Raw genomic sequence first — 17,424 nt, 5'->3', positions numbered from 1 at the left:
CACTTACACAGGCCTGGGAAGTGATTGGCTTTGTGGAGCTCTACTCTGAAACCATTTGAACACTCAGAGAAGACTAAAGACCTCCCACTCAGTCTTTCTGTGAATTGTTGATCCTGCTCACTACACTTGGCAAGAGCCAAGACTTTGGTGCTTAATGTAATAATAGGGCAGTGAACCTGTGCTCAAGTGTGACAACATTACAACTTGGCATGGAGGGTGTGTGCGTGTGCGCATGTATGTGTGTGTGCGTGTGTGTGTGTGTGTGCGTGTGTGTGTGTGTGTGTGTGCATGTGTGTGTGTGTGTGTGTGTGTGTGTGTGCGCGTGTGTGTGTGTGTGTGTGTGTGTGCACGCGTGTGTTGCGCACGCGCGCATGTGTGTGTGCATGCGCGTTTGCATGTGCATGTGTGTGCATGTGTGTTTGTGTGTGACTGTAGTGAGGGCTAATCAGTAATCACCTTCACGTTTTGTATGTCATTATACTAGCTTTTCTCAGATTGATTAATATTACAATTTTCTTAATCTAGAATGGGTTGCAGAAGTGGTTGGTTGTTGCAGAAGTGGTTGGTTGTTATATGAGTTCTTCCTTGCCCTTGGGATTATGTCTCTGACCGAGCACAGATGTGTTTGAGACATGTCACTATCTAACACTGATGATAAGTAGGCCATTTGACACGGATAGACACACGCACATGCACACACACACACTCAGCCCGGAGGTGGCTTTTTTTAAATATACGGCAGGACAGATCCACGGGGGCCCACTGAAGGCCGCGTTCAATCTGTTTTCCTATTTCTAATCACAGGGAGATGAGCCCTCGCTCTAATCCCTGGGCCTCACCTCTGACATGCCAACAGCTGCTCCAGCAAGAAGGCCAGCCACTTCCCTCAGCCTCCACTCCCTCTCCTCCTCTCCTACCATCTCTTATACGTCCTCCTCTCCCCCCACTGTAGCATCTGGACAGAGTGAGACACACGGTCAGACACCATCCCCTGCTTAGCACCTACTACACGCTATCTGCTGATCCAGAGGTTACCCCCCCGCCGGGTGTATTTGTAAGACATCAACGTGCACTTCCCTGTGACCTCTCTCTCTCCCTCTCTCTCTTTCTCTCTCCCTCTCCTCCTGCTCCTCTTTTCGAAGCCACCACCTTTTTCCAGATGTTATCTTTGCAAGTGGGTCACTGCACTGACACAAAAGCCCGGGGACGTGAGCCGTGTAGGTGGGCACGCACGTGACGCACCTTGGAGCATCGTATAGTGTTTAGGGAAGCGCACCATGGGAAAGGTCTGAGGAAATATTGTTTTCGTGTCTGTTGCAGGAGGCGATGAGCTTACCCCATACTGGATACTGAAATATGAATACAGTGAGGGACCAGCCTTAGCTCAAGTAATAATGGCAATCAAATTCAAATCATTTCTTTAAAGTGTAAGTGATACGTTTTTGTTAGAGAAAATGTTATTGTATTATTTTTCTTCACAATTAAAGCTCTATTTCAATAGTAATCAATAGTTATTTTTCTTTTTTTCACGGTTTATTTTCTTCAGTAAAAGGGGTCTCCCCATCTCTCCAGCTCAGTAAACAGAAAATGCATTTTCAGGTCAGGATATCAATGTTACAGTATATTACAATTAGATAAGGGTGGATTTTGTGTGTTTGTTCATGCTGCTTCTCCCAGCACACAGAAATTTGACATTATTATAACAATAATATTCAATTTTTTACCCATATTTTGTCCACAACAACGATCGGCGGCCACACCCTGCCCACTCCTGCCTATCGATAACACGGCTCGCTGCAGCGTTGTACATTGTACGCAGCATTGAGATAGAAAGAGTTGTGCCATCTTCATTCACTCCATCGGGCCCACAAATGTAGCCTTTCTGACCTCTCGTTGATGAAGGTCTTCTATCTCAATTGCTCTGGAATTGTACACATCGGTGCTGTTTATTTTCATCAATGTCCGACTTGCTTTCACATAATTTGTCTCGGACATTTCGTCATTTCTGGCGTGTGCAAGTGTGTACTATTTTTCTCCATTAATTAATTGCCATCTGGTTGTGTTTGTTCTAGCATAAATGTATGTGTAATGACACAGACAAGACAATGTTGTTCATTTTCTGACCGTGGTGCCGGTGTGCAACAAAAAGAGGGACGGCAGGAGGTGGATTATTTACAGCCAACCTTTCTTCAAAACAGCACATGGTACGTTGTTGACAGATTGCGGTTTGGGGGGTTCACGTAGGAAGGGGCCAAAAGCCAGAAGGGTGCTTTTTTCTAGTTTTATCCAATCAGGAGAGAGAACCACACAAAGATCTTTTATCAGCTTACATTTTTATAGTGTTCCAGTTCCAATTTTGTCTGCTCATTGTTTTGTTTCATGACTTCCTACTGCTCTTGTTTATCCTGTATCCTGTTTGAGTTTACTGAAAAGCTGGAGAGACAGCGAGACCCATGTTGCTGAACAAACACTCATAGTGTTCATAGCATCACAATGATTGCTATCGGAATATAGAGCAATTTAACAATTACTTTAACAACACAAATATCACTTACACCGCCTTTAAGGTATCTCCTGGCACTTCTATATAGTGTGACTGTGTAAGTACATGTATTTATTCTTTTCTTAACATTTCTCCATGATCTCTCACCAGAGAGGTCTGAGTTGCTAAATAGCACTTTCTTTTACAGTCTGGTTACAGAATCAGCTCTTTAACCATTTGGATACCATACTATACCATCTTATAAACAAAGTCCACAAATTCCACACTAAACAAATGAATACCTTTGCACTCTTTTAGTATACTGTCCTATACTTAAAGTTTCCTATATGTTGAGCTAATACATGAGTTAAAAAAAAGCAAAGATACCTCGTTTTTCCTGACCTCGTTGTGCTGTTTGAAATATAGCCCCCACGAAGCATCCTTCAAATTCAACAGTCTATGGAGACGAAGTAACTTTGGAAGCAGCATGAATAGATAAAAAATTTAAAAATCTGATTTTGTTGTGTAGTCTCTGCTCTTTTGGAAGAGTAGCAGAATGTAGATGTTTTTCAAAGATGGAAATCAATCTCGTCTGGGTTATCTGATGCAGAAATCGGGTTTGATAGGGCTTTGGTGAGAAAAGGGAAAAAAAAGACTCCTGAGGCAGTTTCTAAAATGATGCTCTCTCCGTGCTGGTATTACATCGGCTATTACTTGTGATAAACCTATTTTGTGCTTGGTCACACACGAGGCAACACTGATAAATTACAAATCTGAGGCGTTTGGATGAAGGTGTCTGTCTAGACTATGAGATTTTCAGGGAAGAGTTTAATACTTAATTGATGCTTTCACAAGACTCACATATTCACTATTGTAAGTAAAAGTGTGCAATAACAACAATGAATGATAATGCAGACAGATGACAGAACGACATAGTAATAATCATTGACAGAGAAGTTAAGGAGGGGATTTTTCAGACCTTATACATAACAAGGTTAGACTATATTGATCATATTTTACTTATAACTGTAAAGTGTCCTTGGGTGGCTATTCTAAACAAAAGCATTATTATTATTATTATCATTACTGCTACTACTTCTTCTACTACTTCTACTACATGGACACAAGAATTGATGTTACAACACAAACTGGTTTGGCTCTCCCTGCTGGGCTGGACGATTGGCCCTGTGGCAGCGGTCCAGGGCTATCAGTGGACAGAATAATGAGGGACTCAGCAGGCACTCTGGGACTGCAGAGTAAGTGCCAGAATGTACTGTACACAACACCGGTCACCAGAATAACAACAGCAACAACCATCACAACAACATCAGGACGGAACAACAAAACGCTTGTGGAGGAAGCATCTAGATTGGCTTTCTGAAAACACATTAGGCTCCATCTAGCCGAAGCATTTCCATAATCTGGATTTACCGCTGAAAGGCTAGTTTACTAGTGGAGGAGACAAAGGGGAGGAATCACCGCAGTCCCTGAGTCTGGTTTGCTCGGAGAGGCTAGTTAATCTATATCCCATCTAATCTTCATCTTATTTTCCAAACAATGCATTTCCAGCAGTTCCATAAGACAACAAAGGGAAAAGTTGGGCTTCTCTCACATTTTTCATGTGCCTGGCAGTACGCATGAGAAGAATTTTCTGTGCAAAATAATCAAGTGAATTGGCTTGCTGCCTTCTCTGCCTTCAACTTAGCCGCAAGCAACTCTTAGATGCTATTTTTAATATCTGGCATCTAAGAGTTGACAGCCCATACATCCAAACAGAAAAGTCTGATCTGATTGTATTAAACAACGTTAAACTCACCAACATTGCAGCTGTATGGAAAGCTTGGATTATCCTCTTTGTATCTCCCAAGTTTTTGTTTTATAAAAATCCACAATAGAAATGTTATGAGCTACTTTCTGTCAATACATTCTGTGCAGGTGATTATGTTGAGTGTAGTGTTGGAGTTTGGAATTGCTCGTTTTCAATAACGCAACGTCTGCTGCCTTCTGCATTATGCAATTTCGAAACAGGACCGTTGAGTGATTTACAATGAGAGCTTTCAAACTCGAACACTTAACTGCACGGAACTTATTGAGAGAAAGTAGCTCATAACATGTCTATTTTGTATTTTTATGAAACTAAAACTTGGCAGAGACAAAGAGGATAATCCAAGCTTTCCATACAGCTGCAATGTTGGTGAGTTAACGAGGTTTAATACAACCACATCAGACTTTTCTGTTTGGAGGTATGGGCTGTCAAGGGTCGGTATTGCAACTCTAGATGCCAGATATTAGAAATAGCATCTAAGAGTTGCTTGCGGCTACCTTCCACTGTGATAGTGTGATAATAAAAGTTCCACATGTGTTCCCCCGTGCGACATGTCTTCCCACTACTGTGTCTTATTTTTCATGTAGTAGTGTTTTGTTACATTGTTTATATGAAGGTTGTCGCTTTGCAGTTTTTGATTTGTTTAGTCCAGTGGTACGTATTGAATATGAGGTCCAGGACTAATACTAATACTACTACTACTGATTAATATAATGATAATAATAATAACACGTTTTATTATTATTATTGCAAGCAGATATGAGATCATACCCATATTTTCTGGGATTGTCTGCAATTGAAAAATGTGAGGGGGGCAGACACACACACTCAAACACCATGTTAGGAACGCACAACACAGACATGGGGGAGTAATAGTCACTCCCCCCCCCCAATTCAATTCTCTCTCTCTATGTCGACTCTCTTTCTCACACACACGCACGTAGGTGCTTGAAATGGTGGTTTGGACCAGACGTCCCGTTGTGGCCAGGTTTGGCAAAAACCGTCATGCGCAATAAAGCGCCATGCAGTTGTTTTTTTGGTGTGTCCAAAGCGACACTCTCACACACACACACACACACACACACACACACACACACACACACACACACACACACAGCTCAGTGATGACTGCGGTAAGAAGTGAAGTTCTGTATGTGACGTGTTGGTTAATGGTTATTGTTCCGCCCACAATCCCATGGCCATTCATGTTTGCATGTACAGTATTTGCAATAAGCCTGTCAATGTGTTCACTAATGCAACAAAGAGGAATTTGTCATATAAATAGACTCTGTTTTGTCTTAGCACAGAGTGGGAACCAGCACCAAGTTTGACAAGACTGTTATCTATTGAATAGCACACATCAGTCTCATGTCGCCGCTGTCGGGCAGACTCTATATTTCATCTTTTTATGTTTGTTCATAAATAAAAACCTTTTTTTCAAAACACACTTTTTGCTGCTATTCCTACAGATTTTGCCCATAGGTCACTCAAATCGGTACATATTATCTCTGGCATGTGATCAACATGCACAAGTCAGATTTTTCATATTCCATTCTGATTGACCTCCAAATTTGAATGGCCAACCTATAAACCTATAGGGTAACCAACCCAGCCTGGCAAGGTATTTTCATAATCTTATGTTTGGGGCTGTTCAATAGTTGGTGGAACCAGGCTGGTATTTTATATCTCTGAGAGGATATAGTATGATAGTATGCATCTTAACACAGGGATTCCCAAACGGTTCAATGCCAAGGACCCCCAAATGAAAGTGAAACAACTTTCAAATAAGAAGGAAAATAGCTGATTCACAAGCTCACAACGCGTTGTGCCGCAACATACAGTAGATGTGCTTATTAAGTTTCAACGTTTTTTTTCTTGAAAATGTATAAAAAATAAAATGTACAATAATGACGTACCCAAAATAGGTATGCCAACAATCTTTTCAGATTTCTTTTTTGTTTTTGTGGTGGCCCATGGTGGCCTCCACTTTGAAAACTTGCCTTAAAGACGGGGTGCCATGATTTTCAGTGATTTGTTCCCCCCCTAAAACATAATCATCAGGTGTTATGGTTATACTTAGAGGAAGATTTTTTTCAAAAAAGTGTACAGAAATTGTTAAAATTATGTTTTTATGTGGACACGCCTCCAGTTCATTAAAGACGGGGTGCCGTGATTTTCAGTGACCCCCCCCAAAACATAATCATCAGGTATTATGGTTATACTAGGAGGAAGATCTTTTTCCAAAAAGTGTACAGAAATGGTTAAAATTATGTTTTTATGTGGACACGCCTCCAGTTCATTAAGTATACCTGGTTCTCACCTTAGCACCTCCTCCACCACCTTAGCACCTGTCCTAGTCCCTCCTCCTCCTCATGCCCACACCTGTTGTGTTATGATAATGAGGGGGAGGGTATATTTTTACTATGTCACTAAAGGGCTGTTTTTCTATTGGCACGTTTGACCCTCAAGGTTTCAGCCTCCAGGTAGAAACTCAAAATAGTCAGAGAAGACATAAAACACCATAAAACACCACCAGGGGGCTTAATGAAGTTCTATCAACCTCATAGACACATGAGAAACTGAAAAAGTGCAAAACCATGGCACCACCTCTTTAACAGATGCCCACACTCTGCTTCATGTAAAAGTAGATAGGATGAAAGTTACCTCACTTCTGATAAACAAACAAACGTGATTTCAATTTGTTTTCCTTTTTCTGTATTTGATCTGTTTTTATGTGCTATTGGCAACATGGCTTAAACTGTTGTTGTTTTTTGGTTGGTTTAGAGTTGCTTAGGTTCGTCATTAAAAAGTAAAAGGAGAATAAATATATATATTTTGTTTTATTTAGTTTACTTTTTAATGACGCACTTTTCTCTTTTCACTTTTTAATGACTCACTACAGGCTTTTAAAAGGATATTCTTAAGAACCAACTCAGTAATATGGTGTGCATGGTGCACCTGTGAAATGTTAGAAAAGGAGACTTCATCTGGGGGAATTAAACGGCAGTAAATGGCTCTGTGAACAGAGAGGGAGAGAAAAAAGAATATGTACTATCTTTTGCTATTCTTTTTTTTCTCATGAGTTCAGTCCAATCTCTCTCCAAGAGCATTCAAGAAAGTATAGTTTCAATCTACCCTCTGTATTTTTTTGAGTGAAACTCCTGCACTACCATCCCGCTCTCTTTCTCATTTTTCAAAGTCACCCCCATCCTAATGTACTATTGCTTTCTGCTCTCTCTCTCTCTCTCTCTCTGCCTCCTTTTTTTTTGTCAAACCACTTTGAGCTTCTTTCCTTCTCAACATTGCCTTTCACCCCTTTGTCTTTCTCAATCACACTCTGCCAGCCTTTCAGCCAGTCAATCAGTCACTCTCTCCTGCTTCCCCTGAGTTGTTCAGGGCACTCCCGGGGAGTTGGCCATATTGTGATCTGGTGCTGCACAGAGGACTCCAGGGTTATTTCTCTCTGAGGTGACACAGGATACAGCAGGCAAAACTACACAGTTCCCAAGATGTCCCTCACCCCTGGAACCTGCAGCCTTGATATGTAGTGTATCAAATACGTTGAAATTAGTTAGTTATTTTCAGATTACACTAATGTGTTTTGTTCTGGGGGAAATCTTCAGCAGCTTTTGGCGGTCACCACTACAGGAATGAGTAAAGTAAAACTTTGGTTTCATGGTTTGACATAAACAAATTGTCATTACATTTGAAAAAAACGTATGTTCTTTGGAAAACGTAAAATAGACACACAAGTATTTGATGATAGATATTGAAAAAAACGTTCTGGGTGTAATACTGAACCACAAAATCTGCTGGAAACCATAAGCTATGTAAGAACCAAGTATAACCAATGTTATATTGCTCACTTGCACTACCATTATCTGAATGATTGTGTAGACATTTGGGGTAACAAAAGTAACTTATGTATTTAAGTACATTATGTGCACTACAAAAAATAGCGATCAGGATAGTCAACAAGGTAAGACATCTGCACACAAGCACATGCTATGAAGCTCATGGACCTGGTCAACCGGCATGTCAACCGGCTGTTTTTGGCGAGAATGTTGGGTGTGAAACAGGGACGGTCAAATGGGTGTAGGGTTTCATTGGTGAACAGGTTGGTTTAATATATATTATTCTTCTGTGTTATAAGCAGATTATAATGCATTACAAGTATGTTTATAATGCATCATAGACATGGTATGCATAGCAAGTGTTACCATTCTTTTATTGTTATTATTATTGTTGTTTTCTTTGGGACACAAGAGTGGAAAATGTTTGGGTTGTGTATACATTTTTGATTATGAGTTAACAGAGTTTGCATTGGAGGAGTGAGAGGCGGGTAGGAGTTTTTCAAGTTTATAACTCATCATACTCCTTTTTTAACGTTGTTGTATTGTTATGCTTTCTTTTCTGTTTGTATTTTATTTGTTTTTAAATCATGTTCGAAGTAAACTTATTCATTCATTTATTCAGTCATTGATTTAGGTGTCTCTGTAACTACATTCACTAACACCATTTATCATTTTCATAACGTGATAAACACTGAGGAATTTGTTTTGGCAACACTGGTGCAGACACAGATTAACAATTTACAGAATTGCATGTACATACTGTACATGTAAGTGAAACAGGACCTAGCTTACTGTGAAAACAGATGGTCCATGTACTATGGATTGCAGACTATATAGTTCATACTATTAAACATGGTGAGTTAATTTTACAATCATGATAAATAAACCCTCATATAGACTACCACAAGTGTCAGACACAGCAAACTTACCACAGTTCCCTAGTCTTTCTACAGAGCCCTGATTTTCCCATTGGTTCTGACCTGAGGCTATCACTTTGATTTACAAGCAGTCTCCATGTCAAATTAGTGCGAACAGGAAATTCTATGAATGCATGTCCCTCATCTGTGACTGAAAACTTCCCACACTCGCACTCTCAATTTTAACACCTGCCATAATGAAAGCAACTCTCAAAACTGCCTGTGGTCCTAAACCAGTGGGCCGCAAATTCATTTTGTGACTGGCGAGGTGCACCGAAGCCGAGCCATCAAGCAATTAATGTAGACAACAAGCCAAGAGCATGGTGTGACCTCGCCGGAAAAGGAAAAGTGATGAATGCATTGAAAAGCAGACAATGGTGTGTCAATGAGTCATCAGTCAAGGCTGGGGTTGAGGTTGTCAGCTCATACAATACTTTACTTTGCTCCCTTTAACTCTGTTAAAGCATTTTATTTTTCTACTGCATTCTCCTTCCACATTTTTTTTTCTTCTTTTCTTCTTTTGTTGGTCTCCTTGTTATTGTACCACTTAGACATCTCACACTCTGACGTTTGAAAAGAAAGACGAATGAAAATAAATACAAATAATTTCATGACGACGGGTTAAAAAAAAAAAAAAAAAAAAGGAAAAAAAACGTTCATGACTCATAAAACAATCACAAGGAAAAAAATGCAAAGTTGCTTTGGCAGGCCTCCCGGGACTTCATGACAACCTCTTTCAGTTAAATCCGTTTAACGAAAACATCTTTGGCTTTTATTGCCGGTGGGTCTGCAGATGCTATGCTAGTGGCTGTACTGTAGATCACTGCCTGTCTCCACCGTACAAGCTGTGCGTGTATACTATACACACACATTTTTGAGTGTAGTACACATGACATGTGTATAGTCCATGTCACTACCCCTACTGTTAGCCAAGGGGGCAGGGTATAGAAATTGTTGTTGTGGGCTCGCTGCAGCAGCAGCGAGCACACTATTGATATTGTCACTATTTATTTATTCTCCCTAAAACTTTGGCACCTAACTACTGCTACATACTTTCACTTAGAAACTCCATTCAAACTGTAAAAAAAAAACAGCTTACTGTGGACATCTATGCTTGTACTAATTAATTTTGAAATAATTTGTAGTTTTTTAAATATTTAACTTTAAGCACCCAATGGGTTTTGTTAGTGGGGAGAGAGAAGGACACAGGAAAAATGCCCCATGTTTTCGTAAAGTCACTGCGGCCGCATTTTTTACACCACATATATGTTTTTTACATCACCAAGATCGCACGGGTCTGCTCTCCAATTTAATCCAAAGATCTAAGCTGTGTGATGTATACATTTTGAGTTAAGACCATTAATATAAACCCATATCTCTCCACACTCTATCAATCAGTACACCTGTTGATACTTACCTGTCAGTCATTGGCTGCTCAGTGGTGCTGCAAAGTAACTAAGTATATTTACTCAAGTACTATAAGTGCTTACATTGCACAGTACAATTTTGAGGTACTTTTACTTTACTTTCCATTTTTGTTACTACTACTCCACTACAATGACAGCTTTGACAGCTTTAGTTACTTGTTACTTTGCAGATTTTATTATTAATGAAATTAATGCAACCTACAGTAACCACATACAGCCGATCTACAATGTGACGATGAGCTTTTTAGATCTGCTATTTTCGGAGAATTTAAGTACTTTTACTTTGGTACTCAAAGTATATTTTGATGCTAAAACGTGTGTGTATTTCAAGCTCCAAAACTACCACCCCCACACACACACCCCATACTCCACCGCCCCCCCCCCACCACCCACACCACATGACATACCCCTTCCGCTGTCATACTTTGACTATTCGGAAAAAGCCGATCTACAATGTGATGCGTTGTGAGCTTGTAGATCTGCTATTTTGGAAAAAGCTTGACAGTCTTTTGAAAGTGTAAGTACAGGGGGCGGCAGTGGCTCAGGGGTAGAGTGGCTGGTAGAGCGGCCGGATGGCAACTGCAAGGTTCCCAGTTCAATCCCGGGCTCCACCAGAATTAGTGTCGAAGTGTCATTGAGCAAGACGCTGAACCCCTAATTGCTCCCGATGAGCAGGTTGGTGCCTTGCATGGTTTCCTCTACCATCAGTGTGTAAAAGGGTGACATTTTGTAGGCAATAATCTTGTAAATTTCAAGCTCCAATTCAACTCTAATGGTGTGTATTGGTCAACATAACTCCAGCACATCCTGAAAGAGCACATGCTGAGGAACACTCTATCCCTCCCAGTTCCACTCCCTGCTGAACAGGTGCTACGACCAACAAGCAGGACAAGCTAGTGCAGCGACAGAACACCCTCGCTTGCCGACATGGCCAATTGTGTTTGTTTAGTCTCCACACACACGCACGCACGCACGCACGCACGCACGCACGCACGCACACACACACACACACACACACACACACACACACACACACACACACACACACACACACACACACACACACACACACACACACACACACACACACACACACAGGATGACTTACGTGTTTCTGTTCACAAATATACATCTGAGTGAGAAACTCTTTTTTTCAGACAATAGCACTCAATGATTGTCCTACCGATTAGGTCGGCCATGGAGAAAATAGCAGCTGCGTGTTGCATTTGTTTCAATTCCAGATAGATTTCAGTGCATTCACTGTTTAATGTGTTTTGCAGCAATTGCATAAAAATATAACATGGTTTCTTGAAAATAAGCTACAGTGATTAATAGTACATTCAAACGTACGCAAAATCATTTGTTTCCACCCTGCATATACCTATAGGGGATTAGCAATCGTGAGTACATATCCACATGCAAACAAGTTCTAAATGACAAACTAATTGTAAATTGTAGTTGCAAACACCAAAGATATGGTATATACTGTATGGATGATGGATTTAGAATAATCAGCTCAGCTTTGGACCAATCAAAGTACAGATACTAGTTAATGGGAAATTGATATCATGTCAGAACTGTAAGACAACTTGTGAAATATGACACAGAATAAGGCTCACACAAACATGCATGAACGCAAGGAATGCGCACACACACCCACAACATGTGTATCAATATAGTATACTATATACTATACATTGTAATGAATGAAACAAACACAGCTTCTGATAGAAACGACCACTTTGGCAAAATACCTCAGAAAACCTCTCGTCTCCTCTACACCCTGCTAGCCAATCTCCAAAACAACTCCGACTGGACCATAGTCGGTCGGAGGTCGAAGTCTTTGGGGAATAGCTCATCACCCCATGTTTGCTCGCCTCAGCAGGGGTCAGTTTGGGGCAGAACTTTAGCAGGGCACACAGCATGACGGGGCACTGGCACTGTGGCTCACGCCCGCAGGTAGCCAGTCATGGCCCAGCATGGTTCCAAGGGATATAAAGACAGACAGCTATGTGCAGTCCAAAATGGATGGTCAGAAAAATAGCCAAAGGCAAAAATATTATTTCTCAGAATACCAAAACAGCGTTGGAATGTGTTTATTTATTTAAATGTATATCCTGTGGTATCTGTCTGATCCATCTGATAGGATTTTGGTGGGTAAATAGGAAAATAATGCATACATACTAGTACATATCAACTCATGTTTAGGGACAGGGGAGGAAATAGTCAAACTCACTCGAGACCCGTACAAGTTTGGGTCCACGTTTTATAATCGTCTACTTTATTGGGTCCTAGTCTGTTTATCATTATGTGTAATACCAACCTGAGTGGATCCAAGAAGCGCTGTGATCAGTGCTGATCAGGAGAAAAACTCATGAAGTGCTGTGTATCTTGTGTGAGGATTTGGCTCACCCAGGTTCAGATTATACCAGCGCAAAATAATGGGGGGAAACATTGCGCTGTACACCAGCGAGTTGCATCAGAGCGGAGTAAAGGTGTATGGTAAAGATGGATTTTAACATTTTTTTAACATTTAAATCCACAACAAAATATTTGTTTGTTAAATGAATTTACACTCCATTTGAAGAGTCATCATAGGCCTAGGCGATTGACAGCCCCGGCTTAATGCACAGGCTTTAAGGGCTGCAGCCCTGGGCACCAAGCTCAGGGGGGCACCAAACGCCTGGCCGAAAGGAAAAAAATACTTGAGTATTGCCAGTTACAGAGGCGAAATATTGTCTTATGGCTGCTGAAGTAGCGCTAAAACTGTGCCAAAACGCACTGGCAGCACCTGTCAACCCGCTGGTGAAGTGACATTTTCCCGCATTATTTATTTCTCTGACACAACACATGATAATGGATCTTCAACAGATCTTGTTGTTACTGGGCTGAAAGCAATGGTCCTCAGTATGGAGAAGAGAACTGTCTCAGTATTTATCAATGTCCGGAGTCCTCCAATGTGCCAAAGCAGCCAATGCACATGTTTATATGTCATGTCATTACAGACTTTTACACAACTATATGAACCCTAGCGTCTCTATTCTGGGCATGTCATATCGGTCAACATTCTGTGAAAATATCCGACAAAGACCTTTGTTTTAGAGGGAAAAAGGGAGGGGCCCAAAAACAGACGCCTGGGGGGACCCTGGTCTACAAAGTATGCAGGGTTCAAGTGGTTAATCTTGTCAGGATCTTTAACGTGTATTCCACTTTAAAGTGGATCTGTTGAAATTTGAGAAATTCATCTGCCAGTTAATTTGTAATGATTTGGGGAATATAAATCTGTTGCTAACTTGGCTGTCTTGGACAGAATATGCCGATTGAAAAGATATGAATGTTTATTGGACTGAAGAACAGAAAAAAAACATAACCTTTGACGCAATGTTAATTCATAGGTTTACAAGTCCTTTAAATAAGCATATTAACATATTATGTAGTAATAAGACTATATTGTATACTGTAACTGTTAATAATAGCATCATAAACACGTTTATTGTTATATTAGATTTATAAGCACTTGTTTATACTGTATGACTAATTTATGATGGCATTAGAAACACATTTATTGAGTTTAACTAACTTACTGTATCTCACCTATTATGTCACTGTTAAAAGCTAAGCTCTTTTTTTGCTGCATTATTAAAATGAATATATATTTCATTAAAAGAAGCATGTTAGTTAACTGCTTATAAATGACAATTTATTCATTAAAAAAATCTATAACCCCACCAGTTCCTGCTTTCAGTCACAAATTCACATCACATCTTTCATTCATATCTCAGCCAGATTTGGAAAATCTGATGGCAAAATGATTTGTCACGTTGGCTGGCAATAAACAAAGGGTTACTATGCAGAGATACAGGATGTGAGTATGAGAGAGGTTTGTTTCTGAACTGTGCCATTCTCTGCTTTGTGTTTATTTCCTACCAGTTGGCACTTGCTTCCTGTTTACCACTCATCAGGTTTATCATCATGCACACGCCTTGTCCCCCCCCCCTCTCTCACACACATTATGTGGGATCAACTCTTCCTCCCAGCCTTACTTTAACCCATTAAGACCCGAGGGCGATTCTACAAATGCCGTCTAAATCAGTAGTTCTCAAACTTTTCCGTAATTAAAAATCATTGAAAAGATTTCAAACACTTTCAAGATTTTTCAAAAATGTTCAAAAATCAATCAATCAATCAATAATCAAATAAGAAATAATTCACGGCCCCAGCGCAGCTATGAAAGAGAGCTGCAAGGTCGGCCGAGGTGACAGGTCTTGAAGCCCCCCTGGCAAGCGTCCCTTGCCAGTTTACTCAGCAGCTCCGCCGCTGAAACCTCCCCCCGGCGCGAGGGGAGACCGACTCAACTCATCTGAGTGACAGTACGAACGATGCCAAGATCTGTCACCCTCTCCCTGCTACGTTAGCACACTGCCCCTGCCTGGAAGTCCTCATGACCGGATGCTAACACAACAGAACTGCATGCCAAGGGAGTGACAAAGAGAGGGAAAAAACATGAGAGCCGAACAGAGAGCTGTATGTTGCTCGGAAGAGTGAAACAAGGATAAAGAGAATCACATCTGGTAGGGCAGTTGGTGTTGTGCATGGCACGGAGTAGGGACACATGGTTCCTTCTATGTCTCTGGAGATGCTGTCGAATCGTGATTGTGTGCGCAGAAGCGTGTGTGTGTGTGTGTGTGTGTGTGTGTGTGTGTGTGTGTATGTGCGTGTGCGTGCCTGTGCGTGCCTGTGTGCTAGAGAGACAGAAAGAGAAAGAAAGAGAGAGAGGAGAGAGAGAGAAAGAGAGAGAGAGAGAGAGAGAGAGAGAGAGAGAGAGAGAGAGAGAGAGAGAGAGAGAGAGAGAGAGAGATGATGTAAGGAAGTCTCCCACGCCAGCTAAGCGCACTCCATCCATAATACCCAATTAGCAATGTAGTCGGCTATAAATACCCACACATCTGTTTGTGTCTGAGCCCACCACAAATAAGCATGTGGTTAGGGGACGAAGGGAAGGAGACGAATGATGATTAGATGAGGGGAACCAATGTGTTAACGGAGGAAAAAAAGGAAACGTAACACAAAAGAAAGTGACACAAAGGCAGAAAAACTGAGAAAATGTGCGTGCACAAGCAGGTAATGGAGTCAGTGTTGTGACAAAAAATAGACACCCATTAGGAAGAGGAGAGAAACTTGGAGAGTCAGTAAGTTGCGTGTGACCTCTGTGATGCTTTGTGCCATTGGTGGTACAGTAGTTTGCAGGTTTGACATTGGCCTACTCGCCGGGACGGGACACAGGACGGGACAGTGGGAGGGGGGTGGTTTGTGGGGCACTGCAGCCTTGTTCTAGCTCCAGGGGAGGTGAGGCCTGCATCAGGGACATTCGGGTGTATTAATGTGCAGAAATCTGCGTGTGTGTGTGTGCGCATCAGCTTGCATTGGCGTGCATGTTAGGCACACGTCTGTGGTTGTACGTGTACTATGTATGTTTTAGTATGTGTGTACACTACGTGTACGTGTACGTGTACGTGTACGTCTCTGTGTGTGTGTGTGTGTATGTACACGTGTGCCAGAGGCATCCTGCTCCTGCCCTTGTCCTGACCCCCTGGCCTTCAGTGATTTTGCCTGAATCTCTGGAGCCTGTCAGCTGCATGAATGATGCTTCAACCAATGTCTTCTCTCTCTGTGTGTGCGTGCATGCTGGAAGTTACTGTGTGCATGTTTGTCTGCTTGTAGTCTATGGACCTTATCTTCTGCCGGAGAAAACTGGCGCAAAGAGGCAGCGCAATTATCTTCACTATCTTCCGACTGGTGCATTTGTACATTTGTTTATAAATGCTTATAAACATTGTTTATAGATAATAAATGATCTTGTGCCTATTTAGCGTCCATGGGTATGTTGGACTTGGAATTATGTGTGGTCTAGTGCAATCAGGGTGTACTGCTGTCTTACTCACAGACTTTGCGCTTTGATTCCCACTATCCAAATTATGTCAGTATGAATTGTTTGGAAAATGCCATTTGACCCATATATCTTGCATGTGTGCACACTAGCATGCATGTGTACACACTAGCATGCATGTGTGCACACTACCATGCATGCATAGATGTTTACACAGGCCTTTGTATGTAACTGTCTGTGTGCATCTGCATGTGAACATCAAAGAATTATTCAGCTTGCGTGCACCCAACCTCTGGCGTCGTCTGTCCCCTCCATCTATATTTACTACACTGCTAACCTGCGGGTTGATTTAACTCTGAGAGTGAATACATGGACCCTGACTGTCGGATCAAATTGTACATTCTCAGAGATACATCAACACTCAGGATTTTACTCTACATTTAACTCGGAGAGTGAATTCCTACGGTCCATTTGGGTGTTGTTGTTTTTTCAAATGGGTTCTGACAGTTCTGGCGTGTTTTCCAGTGTCTAGTATCGTTGCAGTGTAACACCTCCACGTCTAGACCCTAGACTACCTGTACAGTAGCCATGGTGACACACTCTTGATATTCTGCTGGAGCTTCATGTTCTGTGCAGACAGCAACTTTAGTTCTGTCTGTCTCACTATATTTAATCTGCAAACTGTTTTTCATTCAGGAAAGAAAGAAAGAAAGAAAGAAAGACATTTCTGAATAAATAAAAAGGTTCTGGATGCCTTCCCTCATCTTAATTAGTTGTTTATTATACTCAATTAAATGTGACAAAGACTTTAACCACTTTAACCCTATGTACTTCATTAAGTGGGGTCAGCCAGGCTCCATCCCTGGCCACCTCCTTTTTCCCCCCTCTACACAAAATCTCTTTGTCGAAAACAGGCAGTTCTGTCTTATCTGCTATTTTCACCAAATGTTCACCCATTACGACATGCCCAGAACTGGGACACTAGGGTTCAAGTGGTTAATGCAGCTCATTGCGAGAGTGCATTATGTATTC

At 41.3% G+C, this 17,424-nt stretch overlaps 1 protein-coding gene across 2 annotated transcripts in view; it reads right to left on the bottom strand.

The window, feature by feature from the left end:
• pcdh1b (protocadherin 1b) overlaps positions 1-17,424 on the bottom strand; it is a 253,378-nt gene that overhangs the window by 41,214 nt on the left and 194,740 nt on the right. The window lies entirely within an intron of this gene.

The sequence above is a fragment of the Gymnoscopelus microlampas genome, assembly GCF_963454915.1.
Source record: "Gymnoscopelus microlampas genome assembly, chromosome: 18".
NCBI lineage: Eukaryota > Metazoa > Chordata > Actinopteri > Myctophiformes > Myctophidae > Gymnoscopelus > Gymnoscopelus microlampas.
The sequence above is the reverse complement of the archived record's forward strand: the minus strand, read 5'-3'. Positions and strand labels throughout refer to the sequence as shown.